General features: G+C 40.6%; 1 protein-coding gene across 4 annotated transcripts in view; it reads left to right on the top strand.

The window, feature by feature from the left end:
• Positions 1-19,441, top strand: part of Tbl1xr1 (TBL1X receptor 1) — a 135,500-nt gene that overhangs the window by 56,892 nt on the left and 59,167 nt on the right. For 3 of the 4 annotated variants that reach the window (XM_041659433.1, XM_041659430.1, XM_041659431.1), the window contains exon 2: positions 16,310-16,376. The exons of the other annotated variant lie outside the window; for it this stretch is intronic. The gene's annotated coding sequence lies outside the window, so the exon portion shown is untranslated. The remainder of the gene's footprint in view (positions 1-16,309; positions 16,377-19,441) is intronic. 4 annotated transcript variants of the gene reach the window in all.

Genomic DNA, 19,441 nt, shown 5'->3' with positions numbered 1-19,441 from the left:
GTTTGAACTTTGTTTTACCTGTTCGATTGTTTTTTCTTGGTTTTCTTTAAGAGATTTATTGATTTCTTCCAATTTTTTGTTTGTCTTCTCTTTTTTTAAAGGGATTTTTTTCATTTCCCTTTAAGGGTCTCTATCATTCTTCATAAAGTTATATTTAAGGTTGTTTTTCTTTTTTTCTGCTGCTTCTGGGTTAGGATGATTAGGTCTTCCTGTTGTTTGACCACTGGGTTCTTGTGTTAACCGTGTTACTTTTTATGTTGTGGAATAAATTCTTGCATTGGCACATACCCATCTCTTCTTGCAATTGGTGCCGGCAGTGTCTGCCTCTTGGTTCAATTCTTAAAGCCGGTGTCTTTGTCTCAGGGATCCTCTTTTGGGCCATTTGTTGCAGTTGTTGTCTGTGTCTCCTGGAGCCACTGAAATCTCCAGGGATGGGTGAGTGTGAGGGTAGAGTGGGACTGATTGATAGGGGGTTTGTTGGAGTAGCCTTCCTGCAGGAGGGTTGCCTGCTAGCTGGCTAGTGCAGCTGAGGCTGGTAGGGTAGGGACCTGTGGTTTTGCCTGGGTACCCAGGGCCTAGAGACTTGGGTGTTCAGCTGGGTGGCTGATCACCCATCTCTTGGTCTGCTCTGTGCAGTTGAAGTCTGTGCATCAGAGTTCCTTTGAGGTCATTCATGGGAAATGGATGGGTTTGGGGATGGAGTAGGACTTACAGCGTCTGATTGGTGGGGGTGGGTGTTAGAACAGCCCCTATACATTATAATTTTAAATGAGCTGCATAAACACAGCACCACAAACAAGATTAGAAACACACATATAACAAGTAACTTTTCAAAAATTCTATCAATACAAAATACTTGATGTCAATAGTTTTCTTTTTATCCTATATTTCTTTATCCCCCGCTAAAGGCTGACAAACATCCATAACCCAACAAATGATCAGAAACCATTCACCCAACCTCTTGAGAATGCAGACATAGTGTTCTCTAGACTGCTTCCTGTTGTTTGGAGATGAAAGTATCTTTAGAGGATTCTGAGAAAATTGAGATAATGATCAAATCTCGGGAAAACAGTTGTAGTATTTGTTGTCCAGTCTCAGAACTCTTCCCGTTCAGAGGTATCAGTGTGTATGTAAATTGTCTTGTAATTTTTCTTTGTTTATTTCTTTATGTCTACAGCCAGGATTTTCAAGGGTTCTCTCCTGATCAGACCTCATCTCTGTTAACCATGAAGGATTCCACAACCTTTTGTTTCTTGTGGAAGCGAAAGCATAACCTCTCCCCTAATACGATACATTTTCTGAATTCCATTTTAAAGTTAAGGTATCACTAAAGTATATAGGCTTTAATTCAGCACCTTTTGAATTTATAATCCATTATCTCTTAGCAGCTGACATTCACTCATAAGCATTCAAAAACTTCAGTCATCACAGCAACTTAGAGGGTACAGACTCCGTGTGTATTTCCTGTTTTTACATGGCTTTTCCCTTTTTAATACCTTTCTCTTTCTTTGAAGATTTTATTATTTTTAAACTATTTTTCTATGATTCTGTATACCCATTTTCTTATGCACCTACATACTTTTGAAAATAACCCGTTTAGAGGTTGGTGTGGTGTCGGCGGTCCACCTCCAACCCCCACCCTTCGTTTCCAGTCAACCTTTTTTACTATGCACCTGTTGCGTCCTCTGACTGAGTGAGCCAAACTTTGAACTCTCTGTAGGGCTTTGCACTGGCTGCTGGCTCTGTCCTCCTCTGGTTTCTGAGAGCTGAGCTTTATACATACACTGTGGGGCTGGCCAAGAACTGCCAACCTGGAGCTATAGTAACTGCCCTATGCCCTGGGTCTAGGAGTTAGTGCCTGCATTGTGGCAGGCGTTTTTTCTTAGCTTGTTTTTTCTATTTAACATGCCGGATGCTCAAATGCTTACTTTGTGGCAGTACTCTATGAAATGAGCATCAAGATACTAGGAAGCCTTGTTGGTTTTTCCTCCCTCCCTCCCTCCCTCCCTCCTCCAGTTTTCTCAGGCTCTATGTAGAAATACATGCCCAATATTGGACACCCAATGTATTAGGCTTTCTTAGGGACTGCCAGACCCCAGATCCTGATGTGGAGATTTAATTATGAATGCTCGGCCTTAGCTTAGGCTTGTTTCTAGTTAGATGGTTTTTTTTTTTTTTTTGAAGTTAGAGTAACTTAACCCCACTTTGAAATCTCTGCCCAGAGGCTTCCTTACTTCATTTACATCCTGTCCATCCTGCTTTTTTGCTTGCTTTGTGATTGGCTCCAGTTTTCTCTCTGCCTGCCAGCCCTGCCTATTGTTCAGCTTTATATTAGACCATTCAGGTGCCTTAGACAAGCAACGTAAAATAGCTACACGTCTTTACATAGTTAAACAAACATTCTGTTCTGCAACAGGTAACAACACATTGAGGCTGTCTGTTCTGTGCTATGCACAGGGATATTATTATTATTATGATGATGATGATGATGATGATGCATGGAACTTAGGGTTGGTGAAATGGGAACTAGCCCGTTAGGCATTTCATAAAGGTTGACGAGATGTCTCTGGCCCTATATTGATCATGTGTATACTGTTGTGGGGAGATGGTTTGTAAACTGTTGACTTAGGAGTTCCAAGGGGCTTTCTGTTTGAGAAGCTGCATCCTTGTTCTCTTATTTGAGATATTTGTTATAACAGATCCTAAAGCTTGTGAAAGGAAGAGGTAATGATAATGGCAGCACTAGTAAATGACCTTTGAAGAAAATGACTCAGGCTGAATTTTAGATGCAGTCCAGATGCTAAAGTCTTTGCTCATGTTGTTTCTGTGCCCTGTGGTTGGTTTTTAGTACCCAAAGACTCAGATACCTAAGTATGATATTGGTTCTGGAGCAATGGGAAGCGGCCTTGGAGATGAGTATTAAATGAGCTGCACAGTGGGTAGCCTGTGTTGTTGCCTAACCATATTTAAACCAATGGCACAGCATAGCACAGCAAGTACCCTTGGCAGTTCAGAGTAGTCTGAATAATCTGTCCTATAGTGATTAAGAAACAAATATAGGGTACCAGTATCACTTCTATAGGACTTGAAGCTGCTGGGTCACTGCACTCCCTTTGCTAACCATTTATCCTACCCATGCATTTGTAAATGTGTTCGTCAAAGTTCTCTAGAGCAGTGTTTCTCAACCTTTCTAATTCTGCGAGCCTATTTTTTGTTTCTGTTTACAATATTTGTACACCTATGCAAAGTTATTCTGTCAGATTATATACATGCATGTTTCTACCTTTGTTTAGGACATTTTGTATATTGATACAACCTTTAAGATATATTTTCATATTGCATTATATATTCTTACCTTTGTTCAAGATACTTCTACATTGTTTACATTTTGAGGTCATTGTTCTCATGTCCTCATTTGCTGCACATTTGTTTACATATTATTTAATATTCTGATATGAAATATTCGTCTTTAAGTTATACAGGTATTATAGAGGTATTCAATACTATAGGTCAATAGTTGTTCATGTTTGTTATATATACTGTCAGATTAGCTAGGTTCTTTAGATTCATAGAGATTGTATTCTGTCTAGATAGGTGATCATCAACCACTTCAAGGGTCTGTAGAACATGACAGTTAAATAACTTAGGGTTCTGTTGATATGAGATATGGTTGCTCCTGGCAGCACTGATCTATTTCCCAGAGAATGTTGAGCACCAAAACCACTCCACTCGGAGTTTTTCTTCTTGGCACAATTGGCCTTTGGGCAAGGAACTGCCCATGCCTCAACCACTGACAAAGTACATATTATCTGGAATGGATAAACAGGACACAAGGGAAAAGACTGTCAAATCTTGCCAAGACAAGGTAGGATAGTTTTGAAAAATATGAAAATGGTCTGTTACACTAGCCTTAGCTAAGGTTGGTTGTTTCACCATTGCAAATGAGACTTCTGGTGATTGCTCAGCCTGTCTAGGAACTAGTTCTTGTAGACCATGCTGGTCTTGAACTCACAGAGATCGCCTGCCTCTGCCTCCTGAGTCCTGGGATTAAAGGCGTGCGCCACCACTGCCCAGCCCAATAACCATTTCTTAAAAGGCTCATTGTTTATTTTTTAAAAGAAGTCTCCATGTGTTGTTTGGCTAACTTTAAGCTGTAAGATTTAATTTTGGGGCCATGGGAGTGACCCATCTTTCTTTTTATATTGAGATTTTCAGAATGCTTATACCTGTGTTTATGAACGAAGTCCTCTTTTGTTTTTAATAACATATACATTCACATTAGTGTGTGGGGTTGGTGTGTTACCATCATTTTAGTGGTTCTAGAAAGGGAGGTTCAACCAATTTTTCATCACATTCAGAGTCTAGAATGAGGACATGGTGTCCATGTGTTAAGCACATCTCTGAAAGTAGGTAATACACCAGTCTTTACATTTACACAGACCAGGTGGAGCGGACTGCAAGCCTGTTTTATCATAGAGAGCTTTGAAGTTCGTTCTGCCTTGTGAGAGAAAAACAGATTTTTCTGTTGATTTCCTAGTAATTAGTGGGAAATGACTGACTTGTCTAGTGATGTGGTTCAACAAGTACTCAGGCTTCTTATGTGAGCCTAATGACTTGAGTTCTGTACCACAGCCCAGGGTGGAAGGAGCAAACCCCCACCCCATCCATGTCTATGTGCGCACAAACAAGTTGAAACTAAAGTTTAAAAAGTGACTAGAAGAGTCTGAAAAGGAATGCTGGTTTATTATCATTGTAAGGGGCACTTGTTTTTAACTTGGTATCTTAAGAGCTTTACAGGTGAAACAGCCTGGCATTGACACAAAGATAGAAAAAGTTGAGCTACCCAGACATACACAGAAGAGGAGCAGGAAGTGGGCCAGGGATGTTATGTCTTCGTGTGGACTGCGTGTCACGATGGCCACCAGGGAATCTGACAGACAGTAAGCCCCTGAGCTGCATCATTTTGTCTAGCAAGAATGTCTGTCTCTCTAGTCTGTCTTTCTGGGACTTTGGGACCAGTAGTTCATGGCGAAGGAAGACACCCCCTCCTCCCCCAGCTGCCTGATTTCCTGAAGTGACCTTTCTGGCCATTCACTTTAACTATGGGGAACAGAGGGGCTGGAGAGATGGCTCAGTCTTTAAGAATACTTGCTGCTCTTGGCACCCAAATTGAGCAGCTTATAATGACTGACAGGGAGTTCAGCTCTCTGATCTTGGGGACCTGCACAGATTGCTCATGCCCTCAAGATGCCCTGGCACAATGGCTCAGACGGGTCCCTAGAACCCACACAGTAGAACGCCCAAACTGCTGTAAGTCGTCCTCTGACCTCATATTTAGTACCCTCCCCCAACTTTTAAAAAAACAAAAATGAGCAGCAGTGAAACTCAGTTGGTTAGAGAGCCTGGCTCTAAAAATAAATTAACAGAGCTCCAGGGGAGCAGCGGGGCCTTGCCTGCAGTGTCCTGAGGCTGTGGTTGTTACTCCTTTGAGCTCTGCAGTGGCTTAACAATCTTCTACTCTGACCTGAAGTAACAATTACTAGAACCACAAGAGCAAAACAGGGGAAATGCCTTTGAAGAATAATGGTTATATGTATGTTTGTAGCATGAACCTTGTACAATATGGTGCTTTTAAGATATGGAGGCCTGTTATGATAGTGTAAGTTCAGGTGATATAGTATCTCATCATTCCTTACCTTTACAACAAAAACACAATTGTAGCTTTCTAAGTTTCAGATACTGTTTGCATTTGTAGCGTTTATCTTAATCTTCTGATGTTTCTTGTGAGTTAAAAAGTTATCACCATTCCCTCCCTCCCTCCCTCCCTCCCTCCCTCCCTCCCTCCCTCCCTCCCTCCGAGGAGATGACACTGTGTAAACTGCTAACCCTTCCTTCATGGGAGGATTCAGGAGAGTATGTTCTCTCAGGTTCTGAAGTAGCATCTGTCAGGTTACACCTTGAGTGGAGGAGACAAGGGATGGCAACATGTTCAGATGGAGACACAAGAAGCACCTGAAGTAGTAGCAAGGTGACTGGGGCTTGCTTAGCTGTCGGAGGCAGGGGAAGGAAAGCTCTCTTTACAGCTGGGGTGAGTCTGGGGTGAGTGTGAGATGCTGTGGGAAATAACTGAGGGGAAAGATAGCCCATTTGCTACAAGTAATGACACTTTGAAGCAAGTTGAGAAGCAGTCTTCAGTTTTTGATCCTTAGTGTGGTTGTGTTGGTTGGGAATTGACTACTCTAGGGGACAAATATGAGTTAATGTGTGATATGGGAGTGTCATATATCAATCTGTTGATTTCATTGGTTAAGCAATAAAGAAACTGCTTGGCCCTGATAGGTTAAAACATAGGTGGGAGGAGTAAACAGAACAGAATGCTGGGAAGAAGAGGAAGTGAACTCAGAGAGACGCCATGTTCCCCGCTCCCGGGCAGGCACACGCGATGAAGCTCCGACCCAGGATGGACGTAGGCTAGAATCTTTCCCGGTAAGACTGATGCTACACAGATTATTAGAAATGGGCTAGTCCAGGTGCAAGAGTTAGCCGAGAAGAGGATAGATATAATGGGCCAAGCAGTGTTTAAATAAATACAATTTGTGTGTTGTTATTTCGGGGTATAAGCTAGCCAGACAGCCGGGGTGCTGGGGACGCAGCCCCACCACTCATATTACAACAGAATGTGACCCCCCAGAACAAAGATGGACATTACCCCAAATACCATGTTCCAATGTGGTAACAGAAGTCTGTATAGTAACAGCAAAGACAGTTATAATTCAAGGCACCTTTCAAATATATTGGTAGACATTAAATTGGATGGTATACTAGGCAGTAAGTAGCCACATAGTTGAATATGAATAGTGCTTTTCAAATCTTACTGGTAAACTTGAAAGGATTATGTGTTTTAAAATTCTAATTTCTTTAGAAATTCAGATTGTGCAAATTAAACCAAACTTTGATATGAAGTCCCTGATTTCTATGTTGTCAGTTCTTTTGTTTTTGTTTTTAAACAAAATTAAGGCAATGATATTTAAATTAAGGCAGCAGTATTTCAGAATGAAGTGCTGTATAAAATAGAAGCTCAGAACCATTCGGAAGGCTGGGCAGGTTGGATGGTGAAAGGCTGAATGTGGTGCTTGTATGTGAGTCAGTCCCATGGCTTCTTCTTCTTCAACTCCACTTGGGGACAATAAGAACACACCTCTTCTTCCCTCAGTAAAGTGATACTTTAAATCTTTTGGGGAACCAAGCCTGTGAAAAGAACCCTAAGACAGATCTAGGGGAGGGTGGGTTGGAGTGGAAGATCAAACCTCCTGCTGCCTACCAACTGTGTAATCTTGATCTGGGAACTTCGCTCAGCTTCAGTGACCTTGGTTCTTTACCTGATGCAGAGATATTGTAATAATTGCCTGGAATTTAAATGGAAAAAAAAAAACCCCGCAGTTTAGAGTACTCCTTTTGTCACCCTTGGAAGAACAACAGTCTTTTTGCATTAGTCCTTAAATGCATAAAACAAATAGTATTGAGCTAAAAAGACTATGCTAAATTTTCTTCCATTTTCTCATTGAAATAATTTTTCTGTGCTATTTATAGAGTTTTTTTGTTGTTGAATTTTTAGGTGTCTGTGTGTGTTGAGGGGGCAACTCGCAGGAGCCAGTTCTCCTTCCATTTGCAGTGGGTCTAGGGACCAAATTGAGATTGTCAGCCTTGGCAGCAGGTTCCTTCACTAGATGAGTCATTTTCGTCCTCCACCTAACATTTCTTGTTAATTAAAAAACATTCTGGGCAGTGTGGCAGAATGGAGGAGATGTGGCTTCTGTGAGCCCCTCTTGTGCATGCTTTCCTTTTGGGAAGCTTTCAGTGGCTCTCTGTGTGATGTCTGTAGGTGAGTCAGTACATGGAACCTAGCTGCAGCATCAGATGCTGGCGTTCTAGAGCCAGAGTGGAAGAAGAACCAGGGTGCCTGTCTTAGTTAGGGTTTCTGTTGCTGGGAAGAGATTTCACTACTGCGGCAACCCTTATAAAAGAAAACATTTAATCGAGGGGGCTTGCTTACAGTTTTAATTTTGCCAGTGAAATATTTTTAAAATAGCGATGACAGGTATAATTGTCTGTCTGTAATTGCTGCAAAATCTGTAGCTGTTTAAAAACTTTACTGTCTAAACTGTATTAGGGCTTATGCAGTTGCACGTTTGTTTTTTGGAATGAACATTTTCTGGTATCACATGTCTTGGGAAAATAATTGGAACTCTTTAAGTACTATGTAAATGACTCAGGTAGTAAATGGGATTCCTGACGAACTAAGTTGAGTCCTGGGAGCTCACACTGCAAGAGAGAGAACCTACACCTAAGAGTTATTTTTTAAAATTACCTCTACATACGTACAAGGGCATGTGCCCTTGAACATACACATATACACAATAATAAAATTTAAAATTGAATGTATTTTGAACAATTTGAGAAAATGCTCTGATTTGTGTTTCTTATTAGCATTTGATAACATCTGTGATATTCTCCATAATATAGTGCTAGCAAGATAGGTCTTTATGTTATAATGTCTCTCTTAGGAATTGCAGCTTTATAATGTGTAGGAAATGGAACATTTCAACAGATATTTCAGAGAAAGAAATTAGAGTGCTTGAAACAGAAATAACCCATTTTGTGAACATTAACATTCCTGGTGTGATTTTTCAGTGTGCAGCTGGAGTTAACACCAGCCCAAGGTTCTCAGCACTGTAATACTTAAAGACTATCCCTCTGCTCCACCTCCAGCAGTATAATAATTAGAATAACAAGAAACTGCTCCAGCCAGTAGTTCACCACTCCTGCAGTTTGAAGCTCAAGTGATGTGCATGTCTTACTCTGGAGCAGTGGTTTTTAACATTCCTCAAGCTGCAGTGCTTTGATGCAGTTCCTCATGTCCTGGTGACACCAACCATAAAATTGTTTTGTTGCTAAGTCATAACTATTTTAGCTCCTGTGATATTCAGCTCCCAAAGGAGTCGCAACTCACAGGCTGAGAACTGCTACCCTAGAGACATTACCTAGGGAGGACCCAGGGTGGTATAGCTTTACTCTCTGGAGAGGTGTTTCCATAGTAACTATCAGTCGCAGAGCATCCGTGGATGCGCTCCTGTCTTTTCTCCTCTAAGTTGCTCACCTGTGTTGTGCTATTGTAGTCTATCTATCTTTTTAGAGTCATGATGAATGCTATGCATGATTCAGCTATCCAACAATTGCAAAGAGTGTGATCTAGTAGGACCTAGGGAAGTTGTCAGCTCTTCTGCTTCCCAAGCCAGTGTACCAGTAGGATTTTAGGCATCAGAGTTATCTTTGTTCCTGTCAACCTTTAGGTACCTTTGCAGTTTCTGTAGCTTTCCCTTCTGGCTCTTCATCCCATAAACTACTGTCTGTTTGTAAGGCACAGTCCATACTAACTTTGTGTCACCAAGAAAACTGTATCAGATCTGTAGAATTTCTTAGGCATTGTGAACTGTATCTCTAATTTGAGAGGAGAGGAACAATTTGTTGTACTGAACAGTAATGATGTGCTCACACATTTTAAAAAGTAATGGACATTTTTTCATGAATTTTCATGACCTTTTTTTAGTAACAGCTAAAAGTTTGTTGAAATTCTCCATTATTGACAGTTAGTGAACTTTTTCTGTTTTTTTTTTTTTTTTTTAGATGTGATCTGAGTAGTTCAGGCTGGTCTCAAACTCCGTTATGTAGCTGAGGATGGCCTTAAACTAAATGTTGGGGTAATGGGTATGTGCTAGCATTCCTGGCTGAAACCTAAAACTTACAAAACCTAAACATGAAAAGAGTTTGGCCTTGTTAATTTTGTTTGTTTCTGACAGGGTCTCATGTAACTCAGGCCAGCCTTGGACTCCTCCTGCTTCTCTACCTTCCAAAAGCTAGGATGTGGTTTATAGCAAATTTGACTCAGAGTAGACTACACTTTAATTTAGGAACTTTGCTGTAGTTTAAGCGAACTTAAGTGGTTTATTTTTATGTTTAACATAAGGTTCAACTGCATTATGCACGCGTGAGAAAGTAGTAACTGGGGAGTTAGGTGTCTTAATGTGGATATATGGTCTGGAGATTGTCTAGTTTTAGAAAATTTAAGGTCATGATATACAACTCTTTGACTTCAGTTTTCCCAAGTAAATTGAAAAACAATGAGAAGGGGAAGGCAAGCAGGTGCTCCTGGAGATCCTCCTTACTGCAGCTAAGCCCAGGCTGCTTCATCAAGACTCCCTGCAGGGGGAGCTACCCCACCTCATCCTCTGGTGTCTGGCAAGCACAGGTGCATGACTATTGATTTAGGCGCAGAGTACAGTGTTTCAAAGACTTTCTTCTGCACACTGTAGGGTTGTCATGCTGAGGAAGGAAAAGGATCATTTTTTTTTTCTTTTTGTAAAATCAAGAAATGAAGAGAGGCCAATTGAAACTGTGATTTACATACATAGCTGCATTTAAAAGTCACCCAGTTTGGAGTTAGTCCATTTATCATTCTGCAAATCATACACTAAGGACTTCACTGGGATATCTGTGACACCTTCCTCTGTGAATTCATTTAATAAAATCTTCCCCTTTTCTTTTATGGTTTGGAATTGAACCCCAGCTGTGTATGCTAGCTACACCCATTTAATAGAAATCTTAATTAATATAGTCAGCTCTGATGAGATTTTATTTTTCCTCGATTGTAAATGTTACTTCCAAATTATCCACACAAAATGGAAATTCATTGTTCTTTGTTTCTTTAAGTACACAGATACATTTTCTTGCAGTTGTCACAGGAGACTGGACTTTAGGTTGTGTTACTCACTTTAAAGTAAATGTTTGTTGTGTTTGCACTTTTCCTGGGGAAGAAGCAATATTTTCCACTGCTTTTCAAAGGGGTCCATGATGTCCAGTGAATTTTTGTCAGAAACCAGTCATTTTGCAGATTTTTTTTTAACATGTAAAAAGCATAATTATGTGTTAAAGGGCCTTTTCTAAGATTGATGCTCTATTCAGTTTAGGCAAAATGTTGTCAATTGTTTAAAAAGCAAAATATTTTGTTTGGAGACTGAATGAACTTAAATTTAGCAGTCCACAAAAGTTAGCTTTGTGATAATATTCATGAGGTACACTTTAGTTTTTTGTTAGTGGCAGGTCAGTCTATCCCTGCCACCTCCTGGAAGTGGTGTGAAAAGGCTCTTTTCAACAGAATAGCAGCCAGCTACTTCCTCTCCTCTTCCTGTGGTCAGTCTGTTTCAGTTCTCTTATTCAGGGGCACCCATTAGGTACTATCTGAACATTTGGTTCCAAGAACTACAAATTTTCCAGGTGCTAGTCTTCGTTTTTTAGAGGAACAGCAAGCTGAGCAAATAGGCCCTGGTCTGCAGGAACTGCTGGGACGCTATGTGGTGCCTGCTAGATGGACAGCGGTGGAAAGATGTGCTCAGAGAGCTCCCCCTCCCCCAGCCTGATGTGGGCTGAATCTTTGCAGAGGACATTCCAGTACTAGAATGTCAGTGTCCTGTCGGTTACAGACTGCGAGGACTGATGGCTAAGCAGGAGGAGAAGCTGACATCAGAATCACAGTTGTAAAACAGGCCATAGTGCACAGACCTGGCCATTAGAGGCCGTCCTGTGCTGCAGAGTAAAACCGTTCTTCAGAAAACAGACAGAAATGAAAAGGCAGGTGTACAGGACACAGGACACAGGACACAGTTTCTTTACAACTTGATTTGTCTTGGTTTAATTTCATTGTCCTTTGATTTAAGTACACCAACAGTGTTTGTAATTTTCCTGCAAGTTTGTATGTGTCTGTGTCTTAAAAAGTTAGATTTTCCTTTCCTGTAATGTGCTTTTCAAATGTGCTGCATAGCAACTAGAAAGCTACAGGTAAATGTATTGACTTCTCAGAAAACAGTTGAACTGGAAAGTAGTGTGGGCCTCCGCGTGTTTCTAAAATTCCTGCGTTTATTTCAGATTGTCTACTCATAGCCATGTCGCTCACCCTACTGTGTACTCACTCATCCTTGATGCTGTAGAACCAGATATTTACTTAACCATTTAAGTGATATACCTGAAAGAGCTATAGTATGAGGGCAAGTTAAATACAAAAGTAAAGGGTATTGAGGAGAGATAATTAGTAGAACTTCTATTAAATACGTCTATGGGGGATAGTGAGGAAAATTTACCCTGACTTGAAGAAAGGAAAAGAGCCCTGCAATGGAAACTAACTGGGATGAGCTGATTCAGTATTTCCCCAGGTTCATATGTGTGGCTAGGTACATGAATTATGAGGTGTCTGTGGGTGGAAATTGTTGTAGTTTATTGATGCTCATTTTAGGTGACAAGACATTTGTTTCTGATACTTGATGAAGGGCTCTGGTCTACTGGAAGAGTCTTCTATAATATAGACGACTGTACTGACTGGGGTGTGTGTGAGGGGGGAGAATACATGACTCTCCTATTCATCATTCCATTTTCCAGAATCCCCATGGATTTCAGGATTACTGTGACTTCATTTGTTTGGATTATAGTATCTACTTTTTAGCTCACTTTTACAAGAACATTTTTACAAAGAAATTGCTTATTAAAACAAGAACAGGGCAGGGTGGTAGAAAACTGATAGAAACTAAGGTGAACACCCACTTGCTAGATCTAATCAGTTTAGTTGTTTGAAATTAAAGATATTCAAGGAAGGCTTGATACAGACTCATTCCTTTTGGTACTACTCTTAGTCTTAGAGAAAGCTTTACCTTAAGTTGTTTTGTTTTTTAAATTGAAACAGGGTCACATCACATAACTCTGGCTGTCCTAGAACTCATTCTGAAGACCACGCTGGCCACAAACTCACAGAGATTCCGCCTACATCTGCTTCCTGAGTGCTAAGATTCTAGGCATGTACTCACCAATGCCTGACTTAAATATTTCTTAATGATGACAAAAAAGGCCATTGTTTAAAAAGGCATATAAAAAGGTCACAATGTTAAAGCAACAGAAAATTTGTTTGCAGCTTACCTTATCTCTTTTACTTCTGTGTATTTTGAAATATACATAATTTAGTAAAATGTTATATATTAATTGTATATAAATAAATAGAAAGCATGTATGGCAAAGCAAAGCTGTTTTTTCCCCCCTGATAAGAACATTGTGCTACAGGCACTGAGAGAAACTATTAATAAATGGGACCTCCTGAAACTGAAAAGTTTCTGTAAAGCAAAGGACACAGTCAACAAGACATAATGGCAACCTACAGAATGGGAAAAGATCTTCACCAATTCCACAACAGACAGAGGTCTGTTCTCCAAAATGTGCAAAATGTAGTGGTGAGGCAAGCAGGCCTGCTTTTCATCCCGCCCAGCTCCCTGAGCACAGCTAGCTTAGCCCAGGAAATAATAACACAGAAACTGTATTCTTTTAAACACTGCCAGGCCCATTAGTTCTAGCTTCTTTTGGCTAACTCTCACATCTTGATTAACCCATATTTAGTAATCTGTGTATCACCACGAGGTTGTGGCTTACCAGGAAGATTCTAACCTATGTCCATCTCAGGCCGGAGCTTCATGGCCTCTGCCTGACTCTGCTTTCTTTCTCCCAGCATTCTGTTCTGTCTACTCCACCCATCTAAGGGCTGACCTATCAAAAGGCCAAGGCAACTTCTTTATTTAACCAGTGAAAGTAACACATAGACAGAAGACCCTCCTATAGCAAAGAACTCAAGAGATTGGTCATCAGACGAGCAAATAATCCAATAAAAAAAATCAAGTACAGACCTAAACAGAAAACTCTCAACAGAGGACTCTAAAATGGCTGAAAGACACTTAGGGACATGTTCAACATCCTTAGTCACTGGAGAAATGAAAATCAAAACAACTCTGAGATTCCGTTACACCTGTAAGAATGGCCAAGATCAAAAACACTGTGACAACTTATACTGGAGAGGTGGGGAAAAGGGAACACTTCTGCATTGCTAGTTGGAGTACATTCTGGTGCAGCCTTTTTCGATGTCAGTGTGACAATTTCTCAGAAAATTAGGAAACAAACTTCCTCAAGACCCAGCAATACTACTTTTGTGTATATATCCAAAAGATGCTCAACCGTGCCACAAAGACATGTGCTCAACTATGTTCATAGCAGCTGTGTTTGTCATAGCCAGAACCTGGAAACAACCTAAATGCCCCTCAACTGAAGAATGGATAAGGAAAATGTGGTACATTTACACAATGGAGTACTACACAGCAGAAAAAAATAACAGCTTGAATTTTGCAGGCAAATGGACGGAGCTAGAAAACATCATTTTGAGTGAGGTAACCAGACACAGAAAGACAATTATCACATGTACTTACTCATAGGTGGTCTTTAAACATAAAGCAAAGAAAACCAGCCTACAAACTACAATCCCAGAGAACCTAGACAACAATAAGGACTCTAAGAGAGACATACATGGATCTAATCTACATGGGAAGTATAAAAAGACAAGATCTCCTGAATAAATTGGGAACATGGGGATTTGGGGGGAGGGTTGAAGGGGAGGGGAGAGACAGGGAGGGGAGCAGAGAAAAATGTAGAGCTCAATAAAAATCAATAGTTAAAAAAAAAAAAAGAAACCTCAACCTCAAAGACAGACATTGCCTCAGAGTAAAGGGTTGGGGGAAAATGTGCTAATAGATAGCTCAGAATTAATAAAAGCTGGGCAAGTGACTTAGCTCAGCAGCTAAGAGCCTTTCCCTTCCCATCACCCACACTGCCTGGAACTTTAGCTCCAGGGAATCCAGTGCCCTCTTCTGGTCCCTGCAGGCACTTACACAAATACATAGCACGCACACATAGATGGTCACATACATAAAAAAAAATTTTTTTAAAGATCCTTTAAAAATTTTTATACTTACTATAAAGAAAATGATGTCCATTTTGAGAAACCCTAAGAGTTTGATGGTATCTAGGTTTTGTTGGGATTCAGTAGTTCTGTTTATAGAGTGTTTCACAATGTGTCCTAGCTCCTCATACCCGAAACCGGTATCTCTCACTAAAACACTGGACTAAACTGGAGTCCAGTCATAGAGAGGGAGGAGTGATATTATCAACACACAGAAACAACTGATGAGTAGATGGGAGCTCACTGACTCTGGCCTGATAGCTGGGGAACCTGTGTAAGACCAAAAGCGGCCCTCTGAATGTGGGTGACAGTTGTGCAGCTTGGGTAGTTTGTGGGGCCATAGCAGTGGAACTAGTATTTATCCCTAGTGCATGAACTGACTATTTGCTCAGTCTAGATATAGTGGGCAGTGCCTTGGTCCTGCCTCAAGTGATGTGACAGACTTTGTTGTCACCTTATGGGAGACCTTGCTCTCTCTGAGGAATAGATGGAGAGAGGAGTGGAGAGGAGGTGGGGGAGTGTGAGGAAGGGTAGTAAGGGGAACTGGGATTGGTACGTAAAATAAGATTGTTTTTAAAAATAATAATTAAAAAAATGAGAGAAAAATCCTAGGTTTGTTTTCATAGCATTACTTAAAGAACTGGAGGCCAGTGGAGTGATGTATGTTGACATGACCTTCTATACATATGTGATGTCTAATGTTAACTTGAATTTCTGGGTCTCTACTAAGTGTGGTCATGTGCCAGGATACCTAGGTGCTCAGTGAGAAGTAAAACCAGAGGAACAATTCTAAAGGGACTTGAATTTTATGGTTATTCAGGATATTGGTGATCTTAATTATTGACATGCTTAAATTAGAATTTCTGCTATAGGAATGTAAGCATGCCACTGTAGCTACCCCTCCTCCTGGTGGCATCAGCCTGCTAATCCACTTTGCACTGATCCATGTCCTTTCTGAGTGTCACTTCTTAGATGTGGCATATGAAACATAACTTGCATGTTGCAGAAGTTCTGTCGGTATGATGTCCTGTGCTTCACTCATTGAGAAAAGTAGAGAGGTAGAGCCCTTTTGTGTGAAGTCTGAGATTAATGCCTGCCACATTGTGATAACCAGTTAAATATGTTTTCCATGAATGAAAATATATAGAATGCAAATTCACATGATTTTCATGGCTCAGGGTCATGATTGATGAACACACCGTAGCACCCTAATTCAGTTGTACACTCTGGGATTGAGCTGAATAGGGTTATGCACGACCTTCCATGGATGCTAACTGCACTAGCCTCCCAGGAACGTAGGCAGCTCGGATTTGTGACACAGCTACCCTGGGGAGAGTCTCACTGCTGGGATGCAAAAGCCTGTAAGTGAGGATTTTGAACATGCAAAATTTGCTGTGGGGAATCTTAAATTGAATTTGTTTTCCTTTTTCTTAGCCTCAGCAACTTGTGTTTGGTGGTCAGATATCCAGTTGTACATTCCCACATCAATGCACTGCCAATGGTAAGATGCTTCCCCCTTTCCTTCTCTCCCAGGTCAGAGATTTGTAGCTGTTTTGAAGAGACTTTTGAGAAATAAAAATTTCTCAAGAATCTCAGAAGAGTTTAGCATTTTAGCAAAAGGTACCCCTACTTTGAAGATTATAATTTTTCTATAATTTTGATGGTTATCAAGTGTGTTACCTTTTTATTGCTGTCTTGAGATACTATGACCAAGACAAATTATCAAAAAGAAGGCATTTATGGGGTCTTATAGTTTCACAGGTTTAGAGTTCATGACTATCAAGGCAGGGAGCACAGCAACAGGCAGGCAAGCATGGGACAGTGGCCAAGAGCTTATATGTTGAATCAATAACCGCAAGGCAGAGAGAGCTAACTGGTTATGATGTGGGCTTTTGAAACCTCATAGTCCACTCCCAGTGATACAACAGGGCCACACCTTCTAGTCCTTCTCAACTGTTTCAGCAACTAAATGTATGAGCTCTTGAGGAACATTCTCATCATTTATTATGATGTACCACCACATCAGTATGAAAAGGTGACATGAATATGATCTTTTATGAAATTACCTACATTTTGTGACTAGCTTTTTTGGGGGGGGGGGGGCTAAAAGTTTGATATTGCTGGTAACAGTTCTTTTATTTGTGTCCATCATTTTGGTGAGTTTTAGGTCATTTTGCTTATCCTGATATTACTAAGTATGCAGTTAAATATATAAGATTTTACATGTTTATTTAGTTGATAACTTTAGGGAGAAACATTTTTACCTCTTTAGAAAAGTTTAGAAGTCTTTCATTTTGGATTATAAATCTCGGCTGTCATGTAATAATGACGACACAACTACACTGTGAATGTACCTGTACCAGGGCTCTCTGACTTTTAGCAGAGTTTGGTGACTTGTGAAAATTTGATGGTAGATAAAAATTCGATAATCGATACCTTAGACTTAATTAATGCTCGGCCTGTCTCTACTTCTGCCTCCTGAGTTCTGGGATTGAAGACGTGTGGTACCATATTAAGCATGGGTTTAATCATGGTTAATCTTGGTGAATGGGTGTAGGGTTATTTGTTGGAACAGGGACAGCTTACCAGGAGCTCCATTTCTGAAGAGAAAGGTGCCCCCTGACCCCCACCAGCCGTCATTTACCGTCAGTTACTAGCACCTTCTAAACATTTTCCTCTACACAGTGACCAGAGAACCAGTTTTCTGTGTGGTATCCTGAAGTATGGCAAGTGCCCTTACCTTCCAGGTTACTTCATCATCCTTCTAGATTTGGAAGAATCTGACCCTTTCCTTCCTGCCCTCCCTCTGTCCCCTCTGCTCTCTGGAGTGCTAGCTTTTGCTTTGAAGAGACCTGTTTGTTTTATTTGAAGTTCTCATTCAAGACTAGTTTTCTGGTTTTTGGCATCTTAACTTAAAAAGGCCCTCCTCCCCTGCGCCAACATGCATACCATATCACTGCTTTTATGCTTGAAACAGTTCATAGGCTATGTTAAATTGGATCATTTCAAACGTTTGCTAATTTTGCTGAAAACCTCCAAAATGATTATTTTTTATGTCATTGCAAACTATAAACTTGCGGTTAGTTGTTTGTGTACCTTAGTGCTAGAGATCCAGGGTTACAGAGGACATGGAGTCTCTCAGGGCTCTGAAGCCATGTACGTGCATCAAGTGTGTCATGTGTTTAGAGATGGTTCAGAATGTGGTTTCCTCAAACGCTGTAGTTATTATGCTGACCATGTCATGGAGCACAGTAGTTTATCCTACTCACATTATGACTTGCTGGTTTTTTTTTTTTTACCTACATCAACCATGATAAATAGTTATTTTTATAGTAAATACAAAATTCGAGAAATAAACTGTCTTAGTTAGGTTTTTCTCCCTACCCCCAAAGTCTTATAAGCACTATCATAATGCAAAAAATGCATTCAGTCCAAGAACAAGAATGTGCATAGTCTAAAACAGTTTCAAACTTGTTTCAAAGAACAAAGTCTCTTCTCAGACACATGGTGATCTCTTAACTGTAATCCTCCTGTAAAAAAATCAAAGTCAAAAAGCAGATCACATGCTTCCAACATTTAATAGCACATTTGAAAGCATAGGGAAGGAACATATTGAGGAAATACTGAACCAAAGCAAAATTGGAAAGTGCTGGGCAAATTTCAAACTCCACACCTCCATGTTTCATGTCAAAATGCTCTTCAGATCGCCGGCTCTGTTCAGCTATGTTGACTGTAACTCACTTCTTTCTCTGGACTGGTTCCACTTCCTGTTAGCAGCTCCCCTCAGCAGGTATCCCACAAACTCTAGCATATCTAACCTCTTGGGTTCTCCAAGACAATCCAGGCTTCAACTTCATAGCTGCATGCAGTGACCTCCAGTCAGGAACTCCCCTAACACATGCCTGGCCTCAGCAGCTTTATTCCTGACTCCAAAACCATGTGGCCAAAGCTGCCAAGTTCTGCTGCTTACTGGGACTGGAACATGGACACCTTCAACACCTTTCAGTCTTGGCTGTCCTGAACCTTGCTCTGCAGCTCAGGCTAGCACCAGACCCAGATCCCCAGCCTCTGCCTTACAGTGCTGGAATTAAAGACATGCACCACCACACACCAGCTCTAAAGTTTTCTTTAATTCATTTTCACAAGTTGGAAATTTAGCTGGGTGGGATCTTGCCATGAAGTTACCACTCTCTTTATTCCACTTCTTAATCTATTTATATTGTTGAAGGCAGGATTTAACTCTGTTCCACTTCCTGATGCTCATTTTCTCCTTAAAGTTTACATTTTGTAATTTGCCCTGCTCAACTTGCTCCTTTTCATTATAAATCTTCATTAGAGTTACCCTAAAAGCCACACGACATAGTCTTTACTTCTACCAACAGAATTAATCAGAACTCTTCTCTGTAGCCTCAGGCAGACTCTTTGGACAAGGACGAAGGCAGCCACTTTCCTCACCAAAGCATCACAAGAATGATCTCTCGGCCACATACTAAAACTCTTCTCTGAAACCTCTTTAAAGAGTCCCCTACAATTCATCAAATCACAGTTGCTTTCCTAATCCAAAGA

Source organism: Microtus oregoni, unplaced genomic scaffold, assembly GCF_018167655.1.
Source record: "Microtus oregoni isolate MIOR12 unplaced genomic scaffold, Mior012 000010F_ref0000083, whole genome shotgun sequence".
NCBI classification, from domain to species: domain Eukaryota; kingdom Metazoa; phylum Chordata; class Mammalia; order Rodentia; family Cricetidae; genus Microtus; species Microtus oregoni.
The sequence above is the reverse complement of the archived record's forward strand: the minus strand, read 5'-3'. Positions and strand labels throughout refer to the sequence as shown.